Here is a 17,936-nt window from a genome sequence, read left to right as displayed (position 1 = left end):
TCTACTAACAATAAGGAACCTCTTTACTGTGACATAGAGGATTCCTCTTTCTTTTCTTGTTCTCTTCTTTCCAATATGAGCAGGACAAGGAAAAAGGCATTCTTGTTGAAGCTGATCCTGAACCTGAAAGGACTCTGAAGAGGAAACTAAGAGAAGCTAAATTACAACAATCCAGAGACAACCTTTCTGAAATTTTCGAACAAGAGAAGAAGATGGCAGCCGAACCCAACAACAATAATGCAAGGAGAATGATAGGTGATTTCACTAAACCAACGTCCAAATTTGATGGAAGAAGCATCTCCATTCCGGCCATTAGAGCAAACAATTTTGAGCTGAAACCTCAATTAGTTGCTCTAATGCAACAGAACTGCAAGTTTTATGGACTTCCATCTGAAGATCCTTACCAGTTTTTAACTGAGTTCTTGCAGATTTGTGAGACTGTAAAGACGAATGGAGTAGATCCTGAAGTCTACAGGCTCATGCTTTTCCCTTTTGCTGTAAGAGACAGAGCTAGAACATGGTTGGACTCACAACCTAAAGATAGCCTGGACTCTTGGGATAAGCTAGTCACGGCCTTCTTGGATAAATTCTTTCCTCCTCAAAAACTGAGCAAGCTTAGAGTGGATGTTCAGACCTTCAAGCAAAAAGATGGTGAATCCCTCTATGAAGCTTGGGAAAGATACAAGCAGATAACCAAAAAGTGTCCTTCTGACATGTTTTCAGAATGGACCATATTAGACATATTCTATTATGGTCTGTCTGAGTTCTCTAAAATGTCACTGGACCATTTTGCAGGTGGATCCATTCACTTAAAGAAAACACCTGCAGAAGCTCAAGAACTTATTGACATGGTTGCAAATAACTAATTCATGTACACTTCTGAGAGGAATTCCGTGAATAATGGGACGCCTCAGAGGAAGGGAGTTATTGAAATTGATGCTCTAAACGCCATATTGGCTCAGAACAAATTGTTGACTTAGCAAGTCAACATGATCTCTCAAAGTCTAAATGGATGGCAAAATGCATCCAACAGTACTAAAGAGGCAGCTTCTGAAGAAGCTTATGATCCTGAGAACCCTGCAATAGCAGAGGTAAATTACATGGGTGAACCTTATGGGAACACCTATAATACATCATGGAGAAATCATCCAAATTTCTCATGGAAGGATCAACAAAAGCCTCAACAAGGCTTTAATAATGGTGGAAGAAACAGGCTAAACAATAACAAGCCTTTTCCATCATCTTCTCAGCAACAGACAGAGAATTCTGAACAGAGCCCCTCTAACTTATCAAACATAGTCTCTGATCTGTCTAAGGCCACTTTAAGTTTCATAAGTGAAACAAGATCCTCCATTAGAATTTTGGAGGCACAAGTGGGCCAGCTGAGTAAGAAAATCATTGAAACTCCTCCCAGTATTCTCCCAAGCAATACAGAAGAGAATCCAAAGGGAGAGTGCAAGGCCATTGATGTAATCAATATGGCCGAATGCACAAGGGAGGAGAAGGACGAAAATCCTAGTGAGGAAGACCTCCTGGGACGTCTATCAAGCAGGAAGGAGTTCCCTATTGAGGATCCAAAGGAATCTGAGGCTCATATAGAGACCATAGAGATTCCACTAAATCTCCTTCTGCCATTCATGAGCTCTGAAGATTATTCTTCCTCTGAAGAGGATGAAGATATAACTGGAGAGCAAGTTGCTCAATATCTAGGAGCCATTATGAAGCTGAATGCCAAGTTATTTGGTGATGAGACTTGGGAAGGTGAACCTCCCTTGCTCATTAGTGAACTTGATACATGGGTTCAGCAAACTCTACCTCAAAAGAAACAAGATCCTGGTAAATTCTTAATACCCTGTATCATAGGTACCATGACCTTTAACAAGGCTCTGTGTGACCTGGGGTCAGGCATAAATCTTATGTCACTCTCTGTAATGGAGAAGCTGGGGATCATTAAGGTACAGCCTGCCTTATTCTCATTACAATTGGCAGACAAGTCATTAAGACAAGCTTATGGATTAGTAGAGGACGTGTTAGTAAAGGTTAAAGGCCTTTACATCCATGCTGATTTCATAATCTTAGACACTCGGAAGGAGGAGGATGAATGCATCATCCTTGGAAGACCTTTCCTAGCCACAGCAGAAGCTGTGATAGATGTTAACAGAGGAGAATTAGTCCTTCAATTGAATGGGGACTACCTTGTGTTTAAGGCACACGGCTATCTTTCTGTAACAAGGGAGAGTAAGCATGCAGAGCTTCTCTCAATACAGAGTCAAACAGAGCCCCCACAATCAAACTCTAAGTTTGGTGTTGGGAGGCCACAACTAAACTCTAAGTTTGGTGTTGAACCCCCATATCCAAACTCTAAGTTTGGTGTTGGGAGTCCACAACATTAACCTGATCACCTTTGTGGCTCCATGAGAGCCCACTGTCAAGCTATTGACATTAAAGAAGCGCTTGTTGGGAGGCAACCCAATTTTTATTTATCTAATTTTATTTTTATTTTATTGTTATTTTGTGTTTTAGCAGGTTCATGATCATGAGGAGTCACGAAAAAAAATATTAAAATTAAAAACAGAATCAAAAACAGCAGAAGAAAAATCACACCCTGGAGGAAGGACTTATTGGCATTTAAACGCGAGTAAGGTGCATCTGGCTGGCGTTCAACGCCAGAACAGAGCATGGATCTGGCGCTGAACGCCAGAAACAAGCAACATCCTGGCATTTGGACGCCAGGAATATGTCCTGAGGAAAGCTGGCGCTGAACACCAGTAACAAGCATGGAACTAGCGTTCAACGCCAGAAACATGCTACACATGGGCGTTAAACGCCTAGAATGTGCACCACTTCGGCGTTTAAACGCCAGAATGGTATGCTAAGGCATTTTAAATGCCTAATTGGTGCAGAGATGTAAATCCTTGACACCTCAGGATTTGTGGACCCCATAGGATCCCCACCTAACATATTCCCACCTTATCTCCTAATACTATAACACACTTTCCCAAAAACCCTTCACCAATCACCTCAATCTCTCTTCCCAATTACCCCCTTCACCACTCACATCCATCCACTCATCCCCATAAACCCCACCTACCTTCAAAATTCAAAAATCTTTCCCACCCAAACCCACCCTAAATGGCCAAACCTACCCTCTCCCCCTCCCTATATATACCCCTCCATTCTACTTCATTTTCACACAACACAACCCCCTCTTCTATACCTTGGCGAAACCTACACCTCCCCTTCTCCTCCATCTTTTCTTTTTCTTCTTCTTCTTCTCTTCTTTCTTCTCTTGCTCGAGGGCGAGCAATATTTTAAGTTTGGTGTGGTAAAAGCATAAGCTTTTTGTTTTTCCATAACCATTGATGGCACCCAAGGCCGGAGAATCCTCTAGAAAAGGGAAAGGGAAGACAAAAGCTTTCACCTCCGAGTCAGGGGAGATGGAAAGATTCATCTCCAAAGCCCATCAAGACCACTTCTATGATGTTGTGGCCAAGAAGAAGGTGATCCTTGAGGTCCCTTTCAAGCTCAAGAAAAATGAGTATCCGGAGATCCGACATGAGATCCAAAGAAGAGGTTGGGAAGTTCTAACCAACCCCATTCAACATGTCAGAATTTTAATCGTTCAAGAGTTCTATGCCAATGCACGGATCACTAGGAACCATGATCAAAATATAAACCCGAGTCCAAAGAATTATCTTACAATGGTTCGGGGGAAATACTTAGATTTTAGTCTGGAAAACGTGAGGTTGGCGTTCAACTTACCCATGATGCAAGAAGATGCACGCCCCTACACTAGAAGGGTCAACTTTAATCAAAGGTTGGACCAAGTCCTTATGGACATATGTGTGGAAGAAGCTCAATGGAAAAGAGACTCCAATGGCAAGCCGGTTCAACTAAGAAGACTGGACCTCAAGCCTGTGGCTAGAGGATGGTTGGAGTTCATTCAACGCTCTATCATCCCCACTAGCAATCGATCTGAAGTTACTGTGGATCGGGCCATCATGATTCATAGCATCATGATTGGAGAGGAAGTAGAAGTTCATGAAGTCATCTCCCATGAATTCTACAAAATAGCCGATAAGTCCTCTACTTTGGCAAGGCTAGTTTTTCCTCATATTATTTGCCATCTATGTTACTTAGCTAGAGTTATCATAGAAGGAGACATCCTTATTGAGGAGGACAAGCCCATCACTAAGAAAAGGATAGAGCAAACAAGAGAGCCCACTCATGGAACCCAAGAGACGTATGAGGAAGCTCATCACCAAGAAATCTCGGAGATGCCTCAAGGGATGCACTTTCCTCCCAACAACTATTGGGAACAACTCAACACTTCCTTAGAAGATTTGAGTTATAATGTGGAACAATTAAGGGTGGAACATCAAGAGCACTCCATCAATCTCCATGAAATAAGAGAAGATCAAAGAGCAATGAGGGAGGAGCAACAAAGGCAAGGAAGGGACATAGAAGAGCTTAAGGACATCATTGGTCCTTCAAGAAGAAGACGCCACTAAGGTGGACTCATTCCTTGTTCTTATTTCTCTGTATTTTGATTTTTATGCTTCATGTCTATTTATGTTTTGTGTCTCTACTTCATGATCATTAGTATGTAGTAACTATGTCTTAAGGCTATAAATAATTTCATGAATCCTTCACCTCTCTTAAATAAAAAAAAAATGTTTCTAATTCAAAAGAACAAGAAGTACATGAATTTCGAAAATTGTCCTTGAATTTAATTTAATTATATTGATGTGGTGACAATACTATTTGTTTTCTGAATGAATGTTTGAACAGTTCATATTTTTGATCTTGTTGTTTATGAATGTTAAAATTATTGGCTCTTGAAAGAATAATGAACTAAGAGAAATGTTATTAATGATCTGAAAAATCATAAAATTGATTCTTGAAGCAAGAAAAAGCATTGAAAAAGCAAAAGCTTGCGAAAAAAATGGCGAAAAAAATATAGAAAGAAAAAGAAAAAGCAAGCAGAAAAGGCCAATAGCCCTTAAAACCAAAAGGCAAGGGTAAAAAGGATCCAAGGCTTTGAGCATCAATGGATAGGAGGGCCCAAGGAAATAAATCCAGGCCTAAGCGGCTAAATCAAGCTGTCCCTAACCATGTGCTTGTGTCATGAAGGTCCAAGTGAAAAGCTTGAGACTGAGTGGTTAAAGTCGTGATCTAAAGCAAAAAGAGTGTGCTTAAGAGCTCTGGACACCTCTAACTGGGGACTCTAGCAAAGCTGAGTCACAATCTGAAAAGGTTCACCCAGTTATGTGTCTGTGGCATTTATGTATCCGGTGGTAATACTGGAAGACAAAATGCTTAGGGCCACGGCCAAGACTCATAAAAGTAGCTGTGTTCAAGAATCAACATACTTAACTAGGAGAATCAATAACACTATCCGAAATTCTAAAGTTCCTATAGAAGCCAATCATTCTGAACTTCAAAGGAAAAAGTGAGATGCCAAAACTGTTCAGAAGCAAAAAGCTACAAGTCCCACTCATCTAATTAGAATTAATATTCATTGATATTTTGGAATTTATAGTATATTCTCTTCTTTTTATCCTAATTGATTTTCAGTTGCTTGGGGACAAGGAACAATTTAAGTTTGGTGTTGTGATGATCGGATAATTTATACGCTTTTTGGCATTGTTTTTAGGTAGTTTTTAATAGGTTCTAGTTACTTTTAGGGATGTTTTCATTAGTTTTTATGCTAAATTCACATTTCTAGACTTTACTATGAGTTAGTGTGTTTTTCTGTGATTTCAGGTATTTTCTGGCTGAAATTGAGTGACCTGAGCAAAACTCTGATAGGAGGCTGACAAAGGATTGCTGATGCTGTTGGAATCTGACCTCCCTACACTCGAAATAAATTTTCTGGAGCTACAAAACTCCAAATAGCGCACTCTCAACGGCGTTGAAAAGTAGACATCCAGAGCTTTCCAGAAATATATAATAGTCCATACTTTATTCGTGATTATATGACGTAAACTGGCGCTCAACGCCAGTTCCATGTTGTTGTCTGGAGTCAAACGCCAGAAACACGTCACAAACCGGAGTTGAACGCCCAAAACACGTTACAACTTGGCGTTCAACTCCAAAAGAAGCCTCAGCTCGTGGATAGATCAAACTCACCCCAAACATACACCAAGTGGGCCCTGGAAGTGGATTTATGCATCAATTACTTACTCCTGTAAACCCTAGTAGCTAGTCTAGTATAAATAGGATAGTTTACTATTGTATTAGACATCTCTGGACGCCTAGTCCTTAGACCTTCATGGGGGCTGGCCATTCGGCCATGCCTGGACCTTTCACTTATGTATTTTCAACGGTGGAGTTTCTACACACAATAGATTAAGGGTGTGGAGTTCTGCTGTACCTCAAGTTTCAATGCAATTACTACTATTTTCTATCCAATTCGATTTATTCCTATTCTAAGATATTCGTTGCACTTCAACTTGATGAATGTGATGATCCGTGACACTCATCATCATTCTCACCTATGAACGCGCGTGACTGACAACCACTTCCGTTCTACCTTAGGCCCGGCGCATATCTCTTGGATTCCTTAATCAGAATCTTCGTGGTATAAGCTAGAATTGATGGCGGCATTCATGGGAATCCGGAAAGTCTAACCTTGTCTGTGGTATTCCGCATAGGATTCCGGGATTGAATGACTGTGATGAGCTTCAAACTCCTGAAGGCTGGGCGTTAGTGACAGACGCAAAAGAATCACGGGATTCTATTCCAGCCTGATTGAGAACCAACAGATGATTAGCCATGCTGTGACAGAGCATTTGGACCATTTTCACTGAGAGGATGGGATGTATCCATTGACAATGGTGATGCCCTACATACAGCTTGCCATGGAAAGGAGTAAGAAGGATTGAATGAAAGCAGTAGGAAAGCAGAGATTCAACAGGGACAAGCATTTCCATAGGCTTATCTGAAATTCCCACCATTAATTTACATAAGTATTTCCATCCTTGATTATTTAAGCAAGTATCTCTTTATATTTCCCATAACCAATTTTTATCTGCCTGAATGAGATTTACAAGATGAGCATAGCTTGCTTCATACCAACAATCTCCGTGCGATCGACCCTTACTCACGTAAGGTATTACTTGGACGACCCAGTGCACTTGCTGGTTAGTTGTGCGGAGTTGTGACTAAGTGTAATTCACGTGTGAGAGCTACCAAGTCATTGGAGCCATTGTTGATGATCACAAAATCCGTGCACCAATCTTCCTAATATTTCGTGCAAAATTCATATATAATTTTAAAATCATAGACTAAGATAATTATGTATATTGAACTAATCCAACATATATATAAAATTTGTCACCACAAAAGTAGACTTTGAAGACAAAGTACCAAAAAGTAAAGTCATAAGAAGTAAATAAAAATTGCAATTCCAACAAGTGTCACATGTCTACTTCTTTTATATACTTAGTTACAAAATATCAAATTTCATGAGTAGTGTGATCATCCATTATGAACTCCATTATTTTTACTACTGCCCTGCAGAATTTTAAATAATCTTATGTTAGTACATGTTATAAAGGCTATTTTAATTAAGTCCAATAAATCCAATTCCAAATCCGAACTGATTAAAAATGAAAATGGCAAGGCAATTTTAATTAGGTCCCGCAATAATGCATATTCAGCCATTAGAACAAAAAACACAAATAAAAAAACAAAATTGTGACTCACTCAATTTCAATATGACTACATTAGTGAATTACATACAAACAAATGTAGTAGTAATTACATTTAACTGAGTTGCTATGGCTAACGTAGATTTCAGACCCTACAAAGTACATAGTACTTACTCTACAAAGTAAAATACAAATAAGGATAAGGTATTCTTTGTAATTTGCAAATCAGCAAACTGTAGTACTAGTATACAGAGTCCTCAATATTCAAAGAGGCAAATGCACTCAAGTGAAGGTAAATTTTAATACAATTGGGCGTGGTGTTGATAAAACAAACTAAAAACAAAGTGTATGTGTTTGAATAACTTAAATTTTTTTGCGGTCTCAAACTAAAAGAAGTGAGAACTCATAGTTTAGAGAGAAAAATGAGAAGCTTAGAGTAGATAACATGAGGTTGGATCCTTATTCATCGAACTCTACCCTTCTTTTAGATCGAGGTTGTAACTTAAATATGCCTAAAAAAATCTGCACACTGTAAGAATACTAGAACAAACATAATTGACATGATATTAAAAATTAATTCCAATACGGGTAAAACTTTTTTGAAAAGGAATGAAATGAAATATTAGAAAGACATGATCCTTTTTGGTGGTACATGCAGAAGCAGTAGTAACCCTAATTAGGTCTAGTTTGGGTAAACAACTTAATTAAGTTATTTTTGAAGAAATAGTTTAAACAATAAATGCTTATATTAAAAGTAACTTATAAATAAGTTATTTTGTATTTGGTTTTTTAGTTCTAAAAATACTTATTTTAAGAGAAAGTGATAAAAAGCTTTTTATTATGAGAGAAGTCATTTTTTTAACTTATCCTTAAACACTAAAATAGCTTTTTAGAAAGTTACAATTTTGTTTTGAAAATTGTACCGGATATTAATACTACACCTTTTCATAAGTTAAAAGTTAAAAAAGTCACTTATGAACCTAGCCAAACGGGACCTTAGTAGTTATTAACCAAAATCAAACCTAATTTGACTCGTTAATTACACTAGTTAAGCAAAGAGAAAGAATAAAAAAACAAAACAAAAATGGACAAATTAAAGGGGTTAAAAAAAGTTGGAAATGAAGAGGTAGCATTAGTGTGGAGCAGTGTTGATGATCATGATCATCATAATAAGATTAAACAAAAAAAAGTTCTAAAATCTACACACGTCTGAACTGCAAAAGACTGTACTTTGTGATAACAAGACTGAAATCAGATTAAACGGGTGTATTCTATTTTTTTTAATCACTAATTTTGGCTTTATGGTCAGATAGTGAGTGTAACCCAAAAAATAAAGTAGTTAACTAGTGAAAAGGTTTCAACAAAAATGAGCAGCTACATGCTCGTTCAAATAATAAAAATCAGTCAGCATGAGAGAAATAACAAGCCACAACAATAACAAAAGAACAGAATTAGTAAACCCGACTTCATACATCGCAGAATTTCAATTCTCACATAGCAATATAACAAAAGAATTCCTTAGGTAACATTTCTAAATAATAAAACTTCAAAAAGAAAATAATTTAAACACCAGAAAACTATCAACATATTTAACTTACTTTTTTTTTTCAAAATCATAAAAAGATCTATTGTTACATTACTGTTGCTCACATCTTACCAAGCATGCTTCTATTTGAACTTGGTATTATCCAAATATCACATTAAGTTAACACACAATTTCACAGAGCTTTAAAAAATAGAAAAGAAAAATAAAGACAGAGTGGTTTTTACAAATTTCCTGATTCTATATTTAAAAAGAAAATAAAAACAGAAAGAGAAGAATCTAAAGCTACTTGTTAGCTAATTACACACAAGAATTCTGAATTCTCATGATACTAAAAACCTTCACCATTCGCCAACTTCACAAAATAGTAATGGCAGAATTTAAAAAGAGCTAAGTTTTCATTATTTATATCAGCTACGTGATTTTGATTTGCATCAAATTTGTGTAAGCCCATCATTTCCAACACAGCAAACACAATAGCAATAATAAAGAAAATGGCAGTGCCTATGACGTGGCAGAAATTGACAAATTAAGAATTATTAAGAAAAACGGCGTTGCAAGTATAGCTCTTAACCAGCAAAAATCCACTTGTCAATTTAGAAAAAGAGTTGTCACAAAATTAGAATTAAAATACTGGGAGTATGAGTCCCAAGTCGTCTCCCAACGAGTTGCAGAAAGATGTGCTATTTTATTAATCAGAGGTTTTCCAAAATGGTTTTGAGTTTGATAAACAGGAAATTAAATAAGAGAATTTATGTAATTTAAATAAAAATCTTGACCGGGAGAGGATTAATTGGAATTTCTATCCTTGTTGAAATTTTCTCAAGATCAATTAATAATTAGTAGTTATTTCTACTTAGTTAACCCTCAACGAATGAAGGACAGTCAAGTTAAAAGTCAACTTCTATTCACAAGTCCTAATCCTCTCCCTTGGGAAGCATTAGAGTTAGTGACTAACAAGCCAACCAACAACGAGCCAATTACAATTGGACTCTTGAGTATTCCAACTCAAGGTTCTCTTTTTAATCAACTCCCAATCAAGTAGGGAAACTACTCCATTATCATAAATGTAGACTTCACAAAATTAAGAGGAAAAATGAAAAGAGACATAATAAACAATAATCAAAGAGATCAATTAAAAATAAAAATAGTCTTTATATTAATAAACTCTAAAAATAATCCAATTGTAACTCTGGACAGATTAAAGATATGAAAGAGTAAGTAAAAAGTAAGTAAACAAACTAGAATGACCAGTTCCAGAGGTATACTCTTCTCAATAACCAAAGCAAAATCTTCAAATCCTAAAACTATGAATGTAAAGAAAAAAACCTAGAGGAAGAGGTAGAATTCTCTCTCTAGATCCAAAAAATAAAACTAGAAAATATGCGAAATGAGAGTCGTCTTTAGTCTCTGCATGTTCCCTGGCTCTAATCTGCGTTTCTGGGCCGAAAGCTGGGTTAAAATGCGGCCCAGAATCCACGCCAGCATTTTCTGCAAATTCTGCAGATCGAGCACATCACGCGACTATGTCGTCCACGCGTTCACGTCATCCAGCATTTTCCGTGCCATGCGTGCGCGTTGTCCACGCATTCACGTCACTCGTGCAGCTTCCAATCCACACGTTCGCGTCAGGCACGCGAGCGCGTCACTGCGATTTCCTCCATTTCACGCGGTCGCGTGAGCCATGCGCCCGCGTCACTTCTCGCTGGTCATTTCCTCAATTTCTTGTGTTCCTTCCATTTTTGCAAGCCTTCTCTCCATTCTCTAAGCCATTCCTATCCTATGAAGCCTGAAACACTTAACACACAGATCACGGCATCGAATAGTATAAAGGAGAATAAAAATATACAATTAAAAGATCTTTAGGAAGCATGTTTTCATTCATAGAACAATTTTAGGAAGGAATCATAAATACATGAAAATCATATGAATAAGTGGGTGAAGATTTGATAAAACCAATCAATTAAACACAATATAAATCATAAAATAATGGTTTATCAACCTCCCCACACTTAAACATTAGCATGTCCTCATGCTTAGTTGAAGGAGATAAATATGAATGAATAGGGACATGTAAGACTCATGCAATGCAATGTAATGCAACCTATATATATGAATGTAACTATATGATTTTGTCTATCTGATTAAAAATAAATGAGTTCTCTAAGACAGAACATAGAGCAGATTCCACTAGTTTAAATCATACAGTAAAAGCAGGTAGATTTGTAAGAAGACAGCTCGTGAAAGCAGGGGACATGGAATCAAGCATTGAACCCTCACTGATGGTGTGTGTGCACTCTAATCTCTCTAGTGTATAGGGTAATTGATGAGCGGATAATTTATACGCTTTTGGCATTGTTTTTAGGTAGTTTTTAGTAGGATCTAGCTACTTTTTGGGATATTTTTATTAGTTTTTATGCAAAATTCACATTTCTGGACTTTACTATGAGTTTGTGTGTTTTTCTGGGATTTTAGGTATTTTTTGGTTGAAATTGAGGGATCTGAGCAAAAATCTTATTCAGAGGCTGACAAAGGACTGCAGATGCTGTTGGATTCTGACCTCCCTGCACTCGAAGTAGATTTTCTGGAGCTATAGAACTCGAAATGGCGTTCTCTCAATTGCGTTGGAAATTAGACATCCAGGGCTTTCCAGCCATATATAATAGTCCATACTTTGCCCGAGTTTTGACGACGCAAACTGGCATTCAAACGCCCCTTTTCTGCCCTATTCTGAAGTCAAAACGCCAGAGCTGGCATAAAAGTTGGAGTTAAACGCCCAAACTGGCACCAAAGCTGGCGTTTAACTCCAAAAGAAGTCTCTACACGTGTGAAGCTCAATGCTCAGCCCAAGCATACATCAAGTGGGCCCGGAAGTGGATTTCTACATCATTTACCTATTTCTGTAAACCCTAGTAGCTAGTTTCATTATAAATAGGACCTCTTACTATTGTATTTTCATCTTGGAATCTTAGATATCTTTGGAACGTTTTCCTTAGACATTGGGGGCTGGCCTCACGGCCATGCCTACCTTCATCACTTATGTATTTTCAACGGTGGAGTTTCTACACACCATAGATTAAGGTGTGGAGCTCTGCTGTTCCTCGAGTATTAATGGAATTACTATTGTTCTTCTATTCAATTCATGCTTATTCTTGTTCTATGATACTCACTCGCACTTCAACCTGATGAATGTGATGATCCGTGACACTCATCATCATTCTCACCTATGAACGCGTGACTGACAACCACTTTCCATTCTACTTAAGATTGAGCGTGTATCTCTTATCCTCCATTCCGAAAGATCGGAGTCTTCGTGGTATAAGCTAGAATTATTGGCGGCCATTCCTGAGATCCGAAAAGTCTAAACCTTGTCTGTGGTATTCTGAGTAGGATCTGGGAAAGGATGACTGTGACGAGCTTTAAACTCGCGAGTTTTGGGCGTAGTGACAGACGCAAAAGGATCCTTGTGGCTCCATCCATCTTTGATTGCTTAGACCTTGATGCATAGTCCTGTTATAGCTTCCATTCCTTGCAACAAAATTAGAACCAAACTCAAAGCGAGAGGGGTGAGAATTCATAATAGATATCAGAAATAAGAGGGAATAGAGAAAACAAATAAACAAGTAAAAGAAAATATATTTTTTTTTGAAAAATATTTACAATAACCAATAATAAGGCATACGTTTGCAATTCCCCAGCAACGGCGCCATTTTGACGTTAGGATTTTTGCTAGTAAAGAATTTTATAAAAATAGTCGCGTTGTAGATATAGATTCTAAACCAACAAAAATCCCTTCGTGCAAACTTTTGGGTTGTCACAAGTAACAAACCCCTAAATAAATTGATAACCGAGTATTCAAATCTCGGGTCGTCTTCTCAAGGAACTGCAAGGAAGTATGTTCTTATTATTGGTTATGGAGATTGTAAATTTGGGGTTTCGAGAATGAGGAACAAGTAATTTAATGATGAGTAAATTAAATGGCAATTAAAATAAATAAATAACTGTAAAATAGACTTTTGGCAAGGTATTAGAAATTGGAAGTCCAGACTTAGTTATCCTTATCAATGATGATGAAAATTGAATCTTAATTCCACTTTGTTAACCGTTACTAAGGCAAAAGAAGGTCAAGGGATTAATTAGTCTGATCTTCGGATCCTATTTATTTCCGGAGAAAAGATTGGGATTATTGAAGAACAATTCAATTAGCAAAGATAACAATTATCAAGCATGTTTGAGTTTGATAACTCATGAGTTACTGATTTCTTAACCAAGACCAAAAAGCAGAAAAGTAAATCTACTGGAATAAAAATGCCTTCAGATGGGAAGCAACAGTAACATAAATAAAAGCAACAATAAACTGAAATACCTCAAATAACATTAATTCGAAAGAGTAATCTGTAACATAGAAGAATTCATAAACTAGATTGAGAAAGCAGGTAATGAAAAAGGAATATTAAACCTGATAAAAAGATAATCCTTAAAGCAAATAAAATCCTAAATCTAAATCATAATCCTAAAGAGAGAGGAGAGAACCTCTCTCCAACTAAACCTAAATCATGGAAAGTGACTAAAATTCGAGACTCTCCCTTGAATGGATGCATTCCCTCACTTCATAACCTCTGGTCTATGCCTTCTGGACTTGGATTTGGGCCAAAAAGGGCTTCAGAATTCGCTATGAGCATTTTCTGCAATTTTTGGTGTGTGGCCTCTGTCACGCATCCGCGTGGGTCACGCGGTCGCGTCAATTGGAGTTTTCCTTGTCACATGGTCGCGTCAGTCATGCGGCCGCGTCATAGGTGTTCTTCTTTAGGTACGCGGTCGCGTCAGTCATACGGCCGTGTCGCTGCTTCTTCGCGCTTGGCATGCGGCCGCGTCGTCCATGCGGTCGCGTCGCTGCCAGTTTCTTCACAAACTCCGTTTTATGCTTTCATTCCATTTTTGTATGCTTCCTTTCCATCCTCTAAGCCATTCCTGCCCTGTAATTCCTGAAATCACTTAACACACATATCAAGGCATCTAATGGTAATAAGAGAGGATTAAATAAAAGGAAATAAAAGCCAAAGAAGCATGTTTTCAATCATAGCACAAAATCGGGAAGGAGAATGTAAAACCATGCAAATCATATGAATAAGTGGGCAAAGGCTTGATAATAACCACTCAATTGAGCACAAGATAAACCATAAAATAGTGGTTTATCACGTATCAATGCACATAGATTTTTAATTTTCTTTTATAGTTTCACATGAGTAGGTACCCAAATTCCCATTATTTTATCATGACACATTCCGTTATTAACCTTTGTTCCCACAATCTTCCCATACTCAATTAACACACAATTTCTATCTTAAGCTAACCAAAGATTCAATTGGGATATTTAATTGTTTTTCTGCTTAAGGCTAGTAATGTGGTAAAATGTAGAATAAGTGGGATTAAAATGGCTCAAAGTGGCTAACAAAGGTAATTTAAAGGGTAGGCTAATTTGGGATAAGTGAGCTAAACAAACAATGGCCTCAATCATATGCATACATATGACACATTAATATTGAACATATAGGATAAATCAAAATTCAAATTAAAATCATAGAGAAGTAAACACACAAGAATAAAATAGTTATGGTTAAATAATGTAACCATGTATTTAGGCTCAAAGTCTCACAGGTTGTGTATTCTTTAGCTCAAAAACCATGTTCCAATTACAACTTCAAACAAATCTAACATAAGGGTTTTGATTTAAATTAGTAAAAAAACAAAAAATTTGGGTCTTAGAAGAAACTTATTATCTTTTCAATCAAGTAGAACATGCATACAAATAATCCTATTTCTTAACAATCTATCCTAAAGAAAAAAACTGACTAAATGTCCTACTTTATTGATGTTAGGGAAGAGAAATTATCACCGAAAGTCAGGTACTGACCGACCTCCCCACACTTAAGGCTTTGCACCGTCCTCGGTGCCATCTGTCAGGAACAAAGGTGGGCTGGTAGTAGTATCTCCACAGTCGGGACCGTCATGACTCCCTGTGCTGTTAAAGGAAGTGGAGTCCGAAGTGTTTGGGTCTTTGTCAGGTCGGTGGTTGCATGTGAGTAGCTCTTTGAGGTATTTGAATCGGCGCTGGTTGCGTCGCTCTCGTAGCTTCACTTTTTGGTCTTGCCGGTCCAACCTCTCCAGTATTTGATGGAGTAGCTGACTTGTTGAAGGTGCTTGTGGTGTTGAAGGAGAAATGTCTGCAGCTTGTTCTGTGGACTGGCTGGTAGTGGCTGTTGGTTGCCTAAGATATTTCTCGTTAGGGACGTACTGATCATCCTGTGGAAGCATGGCTTTGGTGTCCCCAGTTCTATAGGAGACTCCGGCTACTGAGATAAGATTTGAGACCAAGGCAGGAAAAGGTGAGTTGCCCACAATTTGTATGTGTCCCATGGCATTCCAGATGTGTCTTGGTAGGTTTAGAGGCTGGTCTATAAGGATGCACCATAGTAAAACGGCCATGTCTGTAGTAAAGGAGGACTCATGAGTGCTCAGAAAGATGTAATGGGACATAATCTGTGCCTATACGCGAGCCTCCGAGGTAAGTGCGAAAGCCGATATTCCCTTAGGTCGGGAACGATGGTATCCATAAATCCATCTGCTGCCAGGTTGTGCGATAACTCTGAGAACAGCATCCCAGTCAAATTGGTACGTCTGGCACTTGAGTGCGGCTTCTTGGAATGCGTCCAGTCCTTCTGGAGCAGGGGGAAGATCTAGAGCTCGTTGAATGGCCTCTTCTGTAATGGGGACTTGCCTCTGACGGACATAGACAGACTGCAGGGTCGGCATGTGGAAATTGGAGTAGAATTCAACTACCCATGAGAGATTAACCTGCCGTAGCTGTCTCTGTAGGAATCCCCAGTTCCTTTGTTCAATTTGTGGCTCAACAAATTCAGCAATACGGGGCGAGAGGATAAGAAGGTGTTCGTTGTTGTAATTCCTCTCTGCCAGGATGGGGAACATCTGCTCACAGTAGCGGTTAGGAAACCGCGCAGTGTCCTTTGTTGGGAAAGCTTTCTCTTTTTCCTCGACCTTTATAATCCTCTTAGTTCTTTTTGTTGAGGGCTTAACTACAGTTGAAGATGGCTCTACCGCTAATGCTCTTTTTGTGCCTCTCCTTGGTGGTGGTTTGGGAGTAGCTTTCTCCTTTCCTTTCTTGGTGGCCATCCTGAGAGGGAAAGAGTAAGGACGTTAAAACTTCAAGGGTTACAGCAAGGAAGAGAATGGGAAAGGTGGTAATCAATTCATAGTAAAGAAGAATGTCGTTAACACATGGTCATGACTACATGTGAAAAGTCATCAATGGAAATATAGCAAGTGCATATGATGACAGTTAAATGCAAGGTGTTTATTGGCATGCCGGCAAAGGCATGAGTAGCATAGATCAAGCATTCAATGTCCAAGTTAGATTACCAAGTCTGTCAAACTAACAATATGTTTGTAATAACAATTATATTTAATTAATGAAATATAAAAAGGGTTTTGTGAAAAGCAAGCATTTAGAATAGTAGATTAAAAGAAATCTAAAAATAGTGCACAATGCCATACGGGCGTTTTCACAAACACATAGCATGCATGGTAAATAAGGTATTGAAAGTATTAAATTGAGCATGCAACCACCCTATAAAAAGTAATATATAATTGTTAAACAATTCCTTAACAATCCACAAGCAAAATATAAGAAATAATGACCCAAATAAATTTCCAACACCAATAAAAAAAAGTATAAAAAGAAAAAAGAAAAAGAAAACATAGATAATGAAAGGAAGAAAAAAAAGAAGAAAACATGAAAATAAGAATAAGAATAGAAAAGTAAAGAGGGAAGAAGAAAAGAAAAGACCTTGATGATGGTGGTGAGAAAAAGGGAGTAGAAAGTGAGAAAGAAGGAAGAAGGAAGAAAGGGGGGAAAGAAATAAGGATTTGGGGAAGAAAAAGATAAGATATTTTGGCTGATCTAGATAAGTTGTGCGGCGCAAGCGACGCGGATGCGTGGGTCCCGCGTTCGTGCGAATAGCACTTATATGAGTTGACACGGACGCGTCGGTCACGCAGACGCATCGGTCATGCGGACGCATGACATGGTTTGTGCTAGTAGTGCGAGGGCAGCCTTGCGTTCGTACAACTCTCTGTTCAAAACTCATTGTTGCCAAATTGCAGGGTGACGCGATCGCGTGGTGGACGCGATCGCGTGAATGGCCAAACTTTGAAAATGACGCAGGCTCGTGGGGCACGCATACGCGTGGGGCACACGTACGCATGGTAGGGCTTGTGCGTCTAGCATGAGTTTAGCCCCGTTCCAGCCTAACATTATGCCAAACACCCTTTCTTACATCGATTTTCAGGGCACACATTCGCGTGGTTGATGCGGTCGCGTGGGAGACATTTTTCCCACATGACGCCGACGCATCGGGTACGCGGTCGCGTGGATCAATTTGTGCCAAAGGCACGCCTCCAGCCACGCTTTCGCTTGACTCTCTGTTCAATCTTATTGTCTTCCCAACGCATATAGGACGCGGATGCGTCGACGACGCTGTCGCGTCGCATGTGTTTTTTTATGCAATATACAAATGCAGATGCGAACTATAGGCACTAGTACTGAGAAGAGTTATTGAAAAAGGAAGTTAAGGAGAGGGAAAAACAACGATCATATCCTGGTGGGTTATCTCCCACCCAACACTTTGCTTTAACGTCCTTAAGTTGGACGCTCCACTAGC

General features: G+C 38.5%; 1 non-coding gene across 1 annotated transcript; it reads right to left on the bottom strand.

Moving 5' to 3' along the window:
• Window positions 1-611: 611 nt before the first annotated feature.
• Window positions 612-715, bottom strand: LOC130959125 (small nucleolar RNA R71). Its single transcript, XR_009078220.1, has one exon. It is a non-coding gene; the product is annotated as a small nucleolar RNA R71 (small nucleolar RNA).
• Between the last annotated feature and the right edge of the window lie 17,221 nt (window positions 716-17,936).

The sequence above is a fragment of the Arachis stenosperma genome, chromosome 10 (assembly GCF_014773155.1).
Source record: "Arachis stenosperma cultivar V10309 chromosome 10, arast.V10309.gnm1.PFL2, whole genome shotgun sequence".
Taxonomy (NCBI): domain Eukaryota; kingdom Viridiplantae; phylum Streptophyta; class Magnoliopsida; order Fabales; family Fabaceae; genus Arachis; species Arachis stenosperma.
Note: the sequence above shows the minus strand (reverse complement) of the source record. Positions and strands in the feature narration are given on the sequence as shown.